Source organism: Watersipora subatra, chromosome 5 (assembly GCF_963576615.1).
Source record: "Watersipora subatra chromosome 5, tzWatSuba1.1, whole genome shotgun sequence".
NCBI classification, from domain to species: domain Eukaryota; kingdom Metazoa; phylum Bryozoa; class Gymnolaemata; order Cheilostomatida; family Watersiporidae; genus Watersipora; species Watersipora subatra.
In genome coordinates this window covers 45,735,354-45,749,620 of record NC_088712.1, presented here as the reverse complement: position 1 = coordinate 45,749,620, position 14,267 = coordinate 45,735,354, and the positions used below count along the sequence as shown (strand labels likewise).

At 31.3% G+C, this 14,267-nt stretch overlaps 1 protein-coding gene across 1 annotated transcript in view; it reads left to right on the top strand.

The window, feature by feature from the left end:
- The first annotated feature begins 1,893 nt into the window (after nt 1-1,893).
- LOC137396657 (uncharacterized) overlaps nt 1,894-14,267 on the top strand; it is a 60,779-nt gene continuing 48,405 nt past the window's right edge. The window contains exon 1 of the mRNA XM_068082975.1: nt 1,894-1,898. The gene's annotated coding sequence lies outside the window, so the exon portion shown is untranslated. The remainder of the gene's footprint in view (nt 1,899-14,267) is intronic.

Here is a 14,267-nt window from a genome sequence, read left to right as displayed (position 1 = left end):
GAGAGAGACAGAGAGAGACAGAGAGAGACAGAGAGATAGAGAGATAGAGAGATAGAGAGAGATAGAGAGAGAGAGAGAGAGAGAGAGAGAGAGAGAGACAGAGAGATAGAGAGATAGAGAGAGCGAGAGACAGAGAGACAGAGAGACAGAGAGATAGAGAGAGAGATAGAGAGATAGAAAGATAGAAAGCTACAAATGTACCTAGGGGTCAAGGACCAGGCACAGGAATCGAAATAGTCACGTATTGTTGAAGGTTGTCACTTCCACAATATGCCATCATACTAGTCAATCTTGTAGGGCACCTTATCTATTTGTTAGTGTATAGGATAAAATTAGTTGGTTTGGAGTTGTCTTCACAGATCTGAAAGAAGCCAAAAATACATGCAACTCAGAGTTTTATGTTTCTGATATAGTGCTATAGCTCTAAAAGTAAACTGTTAATAAATACCTAAATTGCGGCCGATTAGTTGTATTTATCAAGCTTAAATCTGCTTTCTCATAACAGAGCCCTACCTGTAGACAATACTTTAAGCAAGTTAAACCACTCATTTACAACCTACACCACCGACTGTATGTAGAACCTAAGCAATCTATGTATAATCTAATCCCCTTACAACATCTAAACAATTCATGTGCTATCTAAACAACCCATGCTTAGTCTAAGCAGTCCATGCATATTCTAAAAAAACCTGTGTAGATTCTAAATATTGTAGCTAGGTGAGTTCAACATGATAGTACTTCTTGGCTACCAAGTCTGGGACATGCAAGCAACAGTTCCTAACATTAAATTTTGAGTTTTTTTTACACAGCATTGTTTGAGCGACGCGTATGAGTAGGTCAATTGATGGGGTGTGCTCTAGCTGTTTTTAATTAATAGATGTTTGCTCATGACTGTTTAATGAATTATTATAAAGCAATGTATTTACTTGCACTTTCTAAAAAAACACAATAATGCTACTTGCTACTAAGATTTACTCAATGAATCACTTTGTGAAGCAGAAGTATTAAAAAGTTAGTTGTAGTTAGAACTCTCCACACATACATAAGTAACAGATTTATTATGTGAAAGCTCATCAACTCTATACTTGTTCTATGATATTAATAAACAGCTACTACCCTTGCTGTCTATTGGGCAGTGAGAGGTAGTCAAGTGCAACAACTAACATCTCAATTATTCCTGAATACAGCAAGGCGATTGATTGGTGCAGGTGTTAGATCGTCAGTCTACCATCCTGAAAATCATGAGTTTAGTTTGTGTTGAAAGCAATCTTTATCCGAAATACTAGCCGAATGCCCAGGGTGGCACAAGTAATAGACTAATTACCTAATGAATTTGAGTAACTTACCTGGAAAGCTAGATCTTTACTAAAATCTTTACTAAAGCGATACTCACGGTTTGGGCCAGCTTAACAATCCACTCATGTAAAGGTCAACAGCCCTAGTTATTAACCCCGAGCAAGAGCTTTAGGTGTGAGTATCTTAACCAATGTAGTTACTATTTGCCTGATGAATCCATCGTATTCTCTGTACCTTAAGTTAAGGTGAACGGAAGTTAAGCTCGCTGCCATGTTACTGCTCTATGTTAGGCTAAATTTTTTGCAGCAAAGAATCCGTCTGAATATGCTCTAACAAATAATTTGTGGCTATTATTTCCAAACTAGAAAAATTTAGTTTCCATTTCAAAATAGATGATAAGCATTTGCAAATTTTGATGCTTTTGCTGACAAGCATTCCATATTTACATACTAGCTGAGCAGCAATTTGATAACAGTTATCTTGTTGTATGTTCATAAAATTGTACCGTGTACAAGCTACCATTTCAATACATTTTACCTGAACAATATGTTGTTTATTGTTTGAGTTTTTCTTTGTGTTTCTCCTACTAGCAAACAGCAAAGTTTTAGGTTATGGAATGCTTTTTGGAGTATTAAAGATATTATAAAAAAAGTGTTTGTTAATCGCAATATGCAGTGAATGCATCTGAGGATGAGTCAGCAATTATTTCATGAGAGTGACCGGATCGTGTTAGTCATACAAACTTTTTTCTTTGTATTCTCTCAAGTTGGCTTAAGTAGGCGTCTAAAGGCATAGCTACATATCTGGAAGTATTAATTGTACAATAGTAAATAATTATTTCCATGAAACAATATTTATTGAGAAAATTGAGGAAAATCATTATAACAAAATTATTTGGAACCAATAGAAGAAGAAGTGAATAAACCAATAATACAGTTTTTCAAGTTTATTTTTTGATTTTTTACACAGCAGACTGAGTCACTAATAGCTCAACATTGCTACCTGTATGCTTGAACTCGGCGGCACTGTCAGTAACAAAGTTAGCTGCTGGATTAACATAGTCAAGGTCATTAGAACTCTTAGCATCTTTGGTTTGAACCTTTTGTAAGTAGTCCCAACTCTTCAGCTATTTCTCAAGCAGGGCTTGCATCTTGTTTTTCTTTTCACTTCTCTCCAGGGATAGGCGAGGCGTGTCACATGGAGCTGCAATACAATGGTAATCTTATCTATCTATGACTCACCTATTATCTTTTAAACCTAATAGAGTTATTCTCATACACAACAAAAGTAAATTAGTAAGGACAAGGTCGTACTTTTTCAAATAAGTTCTGTGTTCCTTTAATATGATAATTTAATGCATGGAGTTGTCTGCCATTTTATAAAGCTGTTTCATTCGCTACCCTATAGCATGTCATTCAACCAAAAAGCTGTACATTTAGCTAAAAAAATTATTATTTCATTGCTGCTTTTTAATCATTAAAAAAATTAATATGGGATTATATTAATTTTAAATCAAAAATGTAATAAAATGTTTCTTCTTTACTTTATTGCAAGTAATTTCTGTTACTTTTCTGTAATTAAATTTCATTTAATTTGTGTCCATTTTTATTTAAAGCTTCTTTTTATGTTCAGTAGCCTTTATTTCCTCAACTTCATTAACTTCCTCAACATGTCCAATTTCCTTGACTTCTTCAATTGGAGTTAATAAAAGGAGATACTTGTTAGTTCGTGGAAGTGAGACAAACTCTACTCGATGTAAACTGAGTCGTATTGTAAATCGTTGAGTTCCTTTCTACTGAGCGTAACTGTATCTAAATAGTAAAATAAATAAAATAAAAATAAAGAAGGAATAATTATATTGTTGCCGGAGTTTACAGCTTTATGTAAACTGATAGAAGTTTTTTTTAACCATTCTATACAATGTCATTGAGTAGGTAGCATAAAGTATTTCCTAAGTGATTATATGTTCTACTAGTATCTCACTATTTACCTATTTCAGCTGACTTTCACTGTCATGTATTTCAATACTAGTAGATCAGCATGCTGCCTAAGTTGCTCATACGATATCCTGGTAGTGATGTCATATAAAAGATCAGCACTCAACAGAGACTACTACACAGGCGGTAGCTGCCATAGAGCAAAGTATATTATATTGTAAGATTGAGGGTACATAGTTTCTAGATTCTGATACCAACGTACCTGTAATACTGAGCAAGCACAGCGTGTTTGTGACCTATTTCAAAATCACAGCAAATAGCTCATTAACATTAATTGTCTAAACCTTGTAAAAGATTTACTTGTATATGATCAAATTAAAAACAACTTCATAACATATGAGAGAACTGTGTAATATATCATAAATGTAGGGATTAATAATCGTCATTTCAATAGTGAAATAGAGGTACCTTCAAATACCTACTACAAAATTCCATTTATTTTCCCTTGTGTATTGCTTAACTCACCTCAGCCTGAGAATTATTGGTGAGCAGACGATTCCAATTAAAAGTATTCGTCCTATCAAACTGATAGCCATAGCAATTACAAAAAAATGGCATTATCTAAGAACAAAATATTATGTAGCAAAGCAGATCCATGAGAGCGGTGAAGTGACGCATCTTCATAGTAGCATGCTCGAATCTTCAGAGGTTTGAATGTTGGCACAAAGTCATAACGTTATATTTGATTGTTGACGGATCCAACTTTGTGTTCCACAAAAATATATGTGCCACTTTTCATTGTGAGTAGCTTTATGTTTTGTTGAAAAGATAAAGCATTTAGCGCAGAAAAGCGTTAAAACTATTTTGTATGTGTGATTCAAAACAGAATTAATACAATTCAAGGACTGCATTATATTACTTGGTTTAGGCTGACCCAAATCTGTCAATCAAACGATGAGAATAGCAATTTTTGTAGCTTGAGCCCTTTAACATCAACATTGGGGCTCTGGTTTTAAGATAAAAAAAACTCCTAAGTCAAAAACAAATTCATTTTACGGGGTGTCATCTTGCAACCTTTCAAAGTTCTAGCCTGATTAATTTATGGTTAGTATGTTAAGTAAATATTTTGAAACTTTATTTTATTTTTAGAAAATGGCATTCTATGAAACTGTCAGTTACCACTTAAAAAGTTATATACACAGAAATACCATGAAATTTCCTTGAGCAATTAATTTTACAATGATACGTGATTGGTCCAAATATTACGGTGTCTATATAACTACTTGCAGCAAATATTAAAAGGATAGTTTGAAACAGCAATTTGAAATATGTCAGTGTTAGTGTTCAAAACTGCTAAAACTATTCTTACTTTTCTTAACTATTCTTACTATCTCTGACCTATCTTGCCATCATGTTTGTATGCATGCTCACAACCTGTACTATGTCAGTTGTTCTCTCCCTAAAACTACTCACCCTTACTTTACTCGCAAATCCTTTCTTTATCTACCACTTCCAGCATTTATGTCAGCATGACACCATCAGCCATCATGCCCAAGTTAAGAAATTGTGAAACCCACTGCTTGTTGACATCCAAAGAGTCAGAAACATTGATTTTGTAGAATGGTTTTAAAGTGACACCTGCAGTCGGGGCTGGAGTAGTCTGAGCGTCGTTGTGTTGCCATTTTTGTTTTTTTAAATTTCAGTGATTTTTTATTCATGCGAGCCGCACCCTGCTCACTGCCTGCCAACTGGACTCTGCGCTTTAATTAACTAAATTAAATTGCACGTACAGTTTTACAATTACACATACACACTGAAAGTTTGTAATAAGCAGCAGTATAACGAGTTGTGTGCTCATGTCAGTCGTGACGCTACGTTATGAAATGAAAATAAAGAAACTGCTTTTTCAGTATATCTTTAGGCTACGACCTCCCTGATGGAAAATTTTTATGTGTACATGTTGCACCAAAACTGAGATTTACAAGTTGTTCTCTCTTGTGTAACATTGAAAATGTACAGTGTATTATTTTAATTGGTAGTTATTAGCTCAACATAGTTTGTCTAGCTGTATATTATATGAAAATAACAAATTTTGCAATCACATTCATCAAGACATTAAATTCTTTGCTTAATAAGACAGAAAGCCAATATTTTTTTGTCAAATTTGCTTAAATTATTGGGTATGCGTATATGAGGTCTGGAATTATTTTGGTTTTTCGAAATCCTAACATAAAATTTTTTTTAAGTTTGTGTAAACAAAAGTTTTTATACTACATCTAAAAAACCTTGTATTTTTTGCAAACATAGATAACTACTGGAGCTTTTTCTTTTTTAACATGTAAGTGTCAGCAGTTTGGGCTGCCATATTTTTATGCCAAAAGTCCACTGAAGCTACTAATTTTTGTTAAAGCCTATTGATTTTAGCAGAATTACGTTCTATGCCAACAATCATTTTCAACCAGGGATTTTACTACAACTGCAGTTTTTTATGTCATCATGAATTTTCTTCTCCTGAATTAGAAACAAATGTTTGTTAATCTCTTGAATGGAAGTACAATCTATGATACACCTGCACAAACTAGCTTTAAAACCTGTCTATCTTGGGAATTAAAGAAAAATATTTAGTTTCTTTTTGAAATGAAAATTTTGTTAAAATTCTGATTAATAAGATGTGTTTATATTTTAATCAGAGCTTACAAAATTATTGTACAAAAATCTTCAATTTGTTTTAAATCATCTTCTGTTTTAAGTCACTAGTTCTGTTTTTTTCTTATAAGTTGTAAGCTAATAAGTTCATTTGGGTTTTGTTGATTGTAGGTATGTGGCTTTTTTTTTTATAAAAAAGTGAAATTCCTACTTGCGTCTTACAGAAATGACAAAACTCGGATAGTTCAGGAATCGTTATCTCTTGAATCGAAAATATTTGGTTTTGGGATTTGTTGTTATGACAACACCATTTGCTATATAATATTCAGTAAACACTGTTGTTTTATGGCATATAGCAAGAGCTTTTTTGTGGCACTAATTATTTTGCATTGAAATGCTTCAATGTGTTTAGGTTTCAAGGCAACATAGTAAATATTCCTACTTTTAATTTTCAGTTGTTGAAGAAAACTAATTATTCAAGCTGTTTACCTACATGTATAATATGTTATATATATGTGAATACCAATGTGATTATATGGTTGTTTGCAAGTATACAACTATAAACTTGTATGTATAATATAAGCAAGTAAAGCCAGGTAAGTACCTGTATATAACATAGGTAAGTATAGCCAAGTATGTACAGGTATATACTATAGGTAAATACATGTATAGTCAAGTATGTGCAGGTATATAATATAGGTAAGTATATTCAAGTATATACAGGTATATAGTATAGGTAAGTATAGCCAAGTATGTATAGGTATATAATATAGGGAAGTATATTCAAGTATGTACAGATATATAGTATAGGAAAGTACATGTATAGTCAAGTATGTACAAGTATATAATATAGGAAAGTACATGTATAGTCAAATATGTACAAGTATATAATATAGACAATATAGTCAAGTATGTACAGGTATATAATATAGGAAAGTATAGTCAATTATGTACAGGTATATAATATAGGAAAGTATGTACAGGCATGTATACGATGACAACGTCGAAGACTTCAACGACGTGGTCATTGTCTCCATTGTCGCCGCTGTGAAAATGTCTGACTGTCCAGCTATAGCTATTAAACTATTTAGATTAACATCTCCCTGTTTGCTGGATTTGAACTAATGGTGATTGCAACCACAGGTTGGTAGTCTAACTTTGTAACTGCGAGTCTACATAGGATCATATTATTTATGGCTTTTACTCGATTCTACATCTATCCTTTGTTCGATTGTGTACGGTAAATGAAACTATATCAATTCTAATAACTCAATGAATCATAAAACCTTTTCTTTCTTGCCTTACTAAGGCTAATTTGGTTTCCGCAAAACGATATCAAGAATTAATTTTTGCAAAATTAAAATTTGGCTATTATATCTCAGTTCAGAGTCGTCGGTTATGGTAATAAGGAGTTTGCAAACAGATAAGAGATGAAATTTTAGTCAAAACTTGACTAAAATGCATACTAAAACTTCTTCCAAGTATGCTTTTAGTAGGTTAAACTCATATAAGTTAATTTCAGCGTTATTGTTACACGTCAGTCTTGAAGGTAAGAACTCTGCACGCAGTACATTGTAATGTTACGTTTTTTGCAGATAATAACCACAAAAGGCTCTAAAGTTCTTGTAGGTAACTACTTAATAGTTAGTAAGGTTAACATTTTTTTTTACTATTTTCAGTGGTGATAATTTTTAACAGGCAGTGAGTGATTGCATTAGATAACTAATATGTGTTTCTATACCTCTCTATACGTCTATACAATATTTTTGACTTATGATGCCAACACTGAAACGAACTAAAATCATATAAAAGTATACCGAACAAATGTTTATCAAAATTTTTTACCAAAACAACAAGTCAATTATTTAGCCGTTAATTGCTAATGATTTCACATTTACACTTAATCACTTTTGCAGCTTTAATTTTCTTCCTAAATTATTTTCCCCAAAAACGTTTTTCATAATTTTTTCACTTTTTTATAAACTCTAAAAGTTGAAGTCGCTTAAAAAAGTTTGAAAACCTTTGCAGTTGTTTTCTTTTTTCATCTAAATCATTTAAACTGCATAAAAACACTTTCCCATTATATGAATTTTCTAGATAGAATGGGAAATTTTGTATAATATACCAATTTAACGTAGTATGTTAAATAGCAATAGTTATTCTGTCCAGGAACTTTTTTAATACCTAGGCAACGTCGGGCATTCAATTAGTTTCTTTTACAATAAAAATGCATAGTGTCACAACTTTTCAGTATCTGATGTAAATAATGACAAAAAAAATTTTTCCTGCCACATTAAGCTCAAAGATGAAGTGTCACAGTTGATATGGTGTTAAAATAAACTGATTTAATTCCTCATAAAAGTATCCAACAATATCATTCATTAGATATCATACAAATGTTAGCTACACAGAGTTAGAAGAAGTCTGTTGTCTTCGAAAGATGGGCGCTTCACTGGTGGGGGCGTAGTTCAAATATCTGGGTTATGCCCATAAATTTGACAAAAGAATCATAGCTTCTATCTTTTAAAAGTTTAAACTTTTCAGCATGTTCAAATGCTCAATATGACAAAGTGAACCTTTTAGAAAAAACAACTCTTAAAACACTGATCCTTAGAAAAACTTTATTTATTCAAAATGTTGCAATTACATCTGCGCTATAATTAACATTTGACTGTTAATCGTAATAACCAGTTTGATTTTGGAGGTTTTTTATTTGCTACAGTTTAGTTTTAATTCTACAAACATATTGTTTAATGAGATATTTAAACACAAAATACCTTCGGATAAGGTCACTGAAACTATAAATCAATAACCATAAACACCTAATATTGATTAACAAAAATGAGATGTTTCCCGAGATTTAGTAGTTCGAGAATCTACTACAACTTTTTGAAGCAAAATCTTTTTGCAAACTTTTTGGATTGTATGTTTTAAAAAGAATAACAACTTTTGCAAGTGATATATATAAAGTATGACAAAAAGCTTTCATTATATTCAGATAATTAGACTTTGTGCTGGTGACCGCTTGTGTATCGCTTATCCGGGTTTAAAAACAAAATTACACAAATTCTTCAAAGAATTTACTAAAAACTATTGATATGTTTTTGTTATTTGCAATTGCGTTTGATACATGTACTTGTGGAGATCTTACTACTAAGATCTTTCACAATTAAAATAAAGTACATCGTTTGACGTGAGCGTTTTAATTGGAATCAAAATTAATCAAATTTAATTTTGAAACATCCTGGCAGTCAGATCACTTCAAACATCAAAAACAATCGCAAATTATAGAAAAATACCAAATCTATTGGATAAAGTCTACTAAAAAGTTTGTGTTCGTCTCTCTTTAAACAAAAAAAGTTGTAGTAGTGCCGGTAACATAATAGCGGCTCTGGCTGTGCCATTAAATTTCTAGTTTTAGCATGTGATCTTAGCATATGAGAACAAAACTATATATGAAACCAACAAAACAGAGCTAAAGGAGCTCATGCTAAGATCAATTGCAGTAGCTGACACTGGTTGTATAGTTGAACATGGTATGAGTGCTCAGAAGTAACAAAACACAGCTGATCCTTATCCAAAAATCTAATAGGGGTGGCGGATGACCTGGTTTAAACAGCTTTTTGGTATACAGGTGTGTCCACAGATTGGTATATACAAGCTGGAAAAACCACATTAATAAGATCATAAGTTCATTCCACCATATACTGTGCACTATGTTATGATGTTTATACTGTAAGATATTTTGCCAATAATAAAATAATTTTTGACTGTAAAAAGATTTTTCAGTGCCGACTAAGGATTGACAGTTCCGGTAACAAAAAACTATTTGTGGAATTTTCACTCACCAAAGTATAATAACCATTTTGCTTTACTGAAAAGTTAATAAGTAACTCTTTTTAGCTTATGTTTTTTAGCATAATTATGATTCATATAAAGCTACATTTCGCTATATTTAGGGTCGAATAGTGCACAAACGATATCATTAAAAAGCGTATTTTGATTTTTCCTAATGATTTTCATAAATGGCTATGATCGACTATTGTTTTTTTATATTTACTAACTTTCTAAACTTTTTGGCAAAAGTAATTATAGATTGATTATAAATTATTTGAACATAACCACACTTTGAATGCAGCTTTGTTATCTAATGAAGTAAACAAACTGTCATTCACCTAGTGCCTACGGAATAGCCATGAGATCATCATCGCATGATGACAATATAATAGCTTAGTTAGTGATGCTTGTTTATATAACCTATGCTTGCAGATTGCACTGATGCTGCCTATGAATCAAATTGATCATTTTAATCCTTTCTTATGTATTTTTAGCTAAGCTAGAGATTCATAGCTCTTGTATTGCCATTTTGCAATAAATTGTATTTTTGTTTATGTTATAGCCAACAGTATAAACTCTGCTGATTTATACTAAGCCAATTTATACGACGCTACTTTGCTAGTTGGCCGCATGTATAGTTTTTTAATATTTACGCTTTATCAACAATCATAGCTTGACATACAAGATATCAAGTCTTTTTACTGCCTTACCTGGGTAGAGGCCCAAAAGGTATGCAATTTATATTATTAGCAATCGTTCATGTAATTGTTGTAGCATTTTCATATAATAAAACTTATATATTTTATTGATTTTATGTTGTTGGAATAATGCAAATTGCCTACTGATATAAACTTCTATTAACACATGCCAAAATATTTTGTCATGCTACTCTTTTATTGTAGTTTTCACAGTTTGGGTTCCAAATAAACACAATGAAACTGAATCAGTTGGACTCAGTTTTTTAACCCGGTAAGGACAGTACATCTAAATTTGTCTGTTTTAACCCACTTGGGTCAACTGTAAAATATTAAAGTACAATTAAAAGCATACAGTTAATTTTGTTACCTATAGAATCCGATGTCTGGTGCAAGGTTAACTCTGTTCAAAATGATATAACTTTTTATAGAAAAAAATCAATGTATTTCTTAAAATCTGATAAAATTGTCTTTCAAACATAAAATATATCATCCCACAAGCAAACGAGCGGAGCGAAGAGTGGGAGTTTTTATGATAAATGCATGTGCACACAACTTATGAAAATTATTCATCAACAATGAGACGAACCCTTGGCTAGAAATTTCATCAACAAATTTAAGCATCATTTTGTAAAGTCGTTAAAGTATAATAACGATACAAAACACATTTAAACCTATCTGAATATGTTACCAAGTCTTTGTAAACTGTCGGTATTATCTTTAAACTTACCCATCTGATCGGATTATACCCAAATAGACAGATTAATTTGGACGAAAATTGCTACAAAACGCTTGAAAAGCTCGGTTTAATAAAAGTTAAGATCGAAAATTGAAACGCCAATAAAGCCATGCGACAGATAGTAGAACTATTTAGAAGCGTGCATTTTACGAGAAAACCGTGCTCATTTCATCAGTCTATGGCATTTTTTACTTGTAATCGAATTTATTCAAAGGTTTCTGTAATAAACATAGACCGTTTGAGGCGTAGACCGATTTACAGGTACGAAATTGTGGTACACAGTTTATAAGCCTGTGTTTTTTGTCCAATCACCGAAGGTTTCATTATTTGAAACGTTAGCCGAAATTCTTTACAACTTATGTACAAGCTAGAGCCGAACTACAACGCCCCTTCATGACGAGAACATTTTTTATTTTGCTACAGTTTTATACACGTGAATGCTCCTACTCACTTTCTGTTAAAGATCGCTTATCAAAACCATTCTACATTCAATGCAACCAACTTTCAAACTGTGTATAGTACACAGTAGCTTGCCATTTTACTTCTAATTTTGCATTTCAGAGTTATAATAAACATATTTCTTTATTGTTGTTGAATTACATACATTACAGTAAATTAGGCCTACAGCTTTATAACACTTTTATAACAGCTTTTATTTTGCTGCAGTTTGCAGAAATCTTCCAGACGCGTGACCGCTCATAGGTTTTCTATTATTGCTGTATTACTATATTAACAATATTGGTTATTTTAATAATATCAGTGCATTTTACTTATAATGTTGGCCAACATTGCATTTCTCCTATTGCAAGGGTGAGATATAAACAGGTAATATTTTCCTTTCATTGTTGTTGTTTGTCATGACCAAACTTTTTTTAAATAAATTTTCTAAAAACCTATATAAATACCACAACTTCTCGATATTGTTACCTATGACGTTTTGAAATGTAAACAAAATTGTGTATTGGTTTTCTATTATTACTATATTAATAAAATTGATTATTCTAAGAATATCAGTGCATTTTACTTCTAATATTGGCCAATATTGCTTTTCTCCTATTGCAGGGGGGAAATATAAACATCTTTTCCATTCATTATTGCTGTTTGTTGTATATAATAACACCCACACCCAGAACATTACAGCTACCATTGCAGTTATCCTATTGCACTGCAGAGCCATTTGATTGCTAATATTGCATTTCTCAACCATCAGTACCCTTTATTTTTTTGCCAATATCTCTGGCCATCTTTTTGGTCGTGGGCTGTATGACAGTGGAAATTCTAGTACAGTTATTACGTTTTATTTCAAGTTGGAATCTCTGTATGCTTTACTCGGCAAATTATATTACCCTCTATAATTTAAATGAATTTCTGGTTAACACCACAGTATCAAATTACAGCTATTTGATATGTGAATATTTTTTGATGTCACTTTTTTATACAGAGCAAGCGAAAGGCTGCATATCATTCTCCTAAACCCTTCAACTCATCAACAGTTTTGTAGGGCTATTGCCTATTTAATCTGTTAACACTTTTTAGGGCTAGCGCTTTTTCAACCTGCCAACAGTTTTTAAGGCTATTATTTTACCAACCCCCAACAGTTTCTAGTGCTATTACTCCTCCAACTTGTCAATAGTTTTTTAGGCTGTCAACTCTCTCACCGGTAAGCACTTGTTTGGTCTTTGGTCACGCAATGGCGCCATCCAATTTACATAATCGTTCAGTAACAATTACGCAAGGGGATATCATTTGTTAATTAGGTGTCTAATAACATACCATAAGGAAAAAACTCGTTAAAACCTAGACTCTACCTTTGCAGTTCATTAACTACAATGACTCAGATCTAACCAGCTATATGTTGACTTAGAGCCTCATGAAGTTTTGCCTTTAACATCCTCAAGCACACCTATTCGTTAAAAATGCTTATCTCTGAAGATTGCCTTGAAGCTTGAATCTTTGCTCCACTAGCTTACATAAAGCAAAATCTATGAGTTGTGTCACACTAGCTGGCTGTAGGAGTGAATTTTTTAGTTGTTGACATCTAAGTTTTTTCTATTATTTTGAGATGATGAATTTTTCTATGGTTATTTTTTTTAATTATTAGTTATGTCCTTGGTTTTTGTAAAAGTTACTATAAGATAAGTATAAGTAACTATAAGTACTGTAAGGCAACTACGTTACCTCTCATTGTTTATAAGCTGATTTTTAATACCTAGCTATAATGGGCATCCAGTTAGTAAATATATATTTTTTTTTTTCAAAGTTTTTCGGTATTTCAGTGTGTCTCTCATTGCATATGTCTATCTATCAATTTCTTTAGTTGTTGGCAACTAAGTTTTTGCAGTATTTTGCAATTTGCAAATAATATTTTTCTGTTGATTCAACTTATATTAATTCAATATTTAATTATGATTTAAATAAGAAGGAGCATAATATATAGACACAAACATATAAAATACCTGTTGTAAATGTAATATAAATTTGTTTCTATATAATATATGTGTATGCCTATATATAAAACTTATAAATATGTATATGTATACACATAATATATATAATATGTATAACTATATATACATTAAACTCTTTATATTTACTATGTATATTATAATATATTTAACTATATATAGTTATACATAATCATATATGTCTAGACATATATAATATATATCTATACATATATATATATACATATATATGTAGTTATAAATATAGTTATATATAATATATATACATATATACACTAGATATATATATATATATATATATATATATATATATATATGTATATATATGTGTATATATGTATGTATGTATATATATATATATATATATATATATATAAACTATAAATTCCTAAGAATTATGGGCTAGTATTACTAAAATTAGAGTGCTCAACAAATATATTGGAGCAGCTATATACTAATAAATTATTTAAAAGCAATACTTATCTTTTTTCTCAGCAATACTTATCTTTTTTTCAAAAAGATAAGTATTACTTTTAAATAATTTATTAGTATATATATATATATATAAATATATTATATAGATGTATACATATATATATATATATATCTGTAGCATGAGTATATATATATATAAAAATTGTTTCCTCACCCC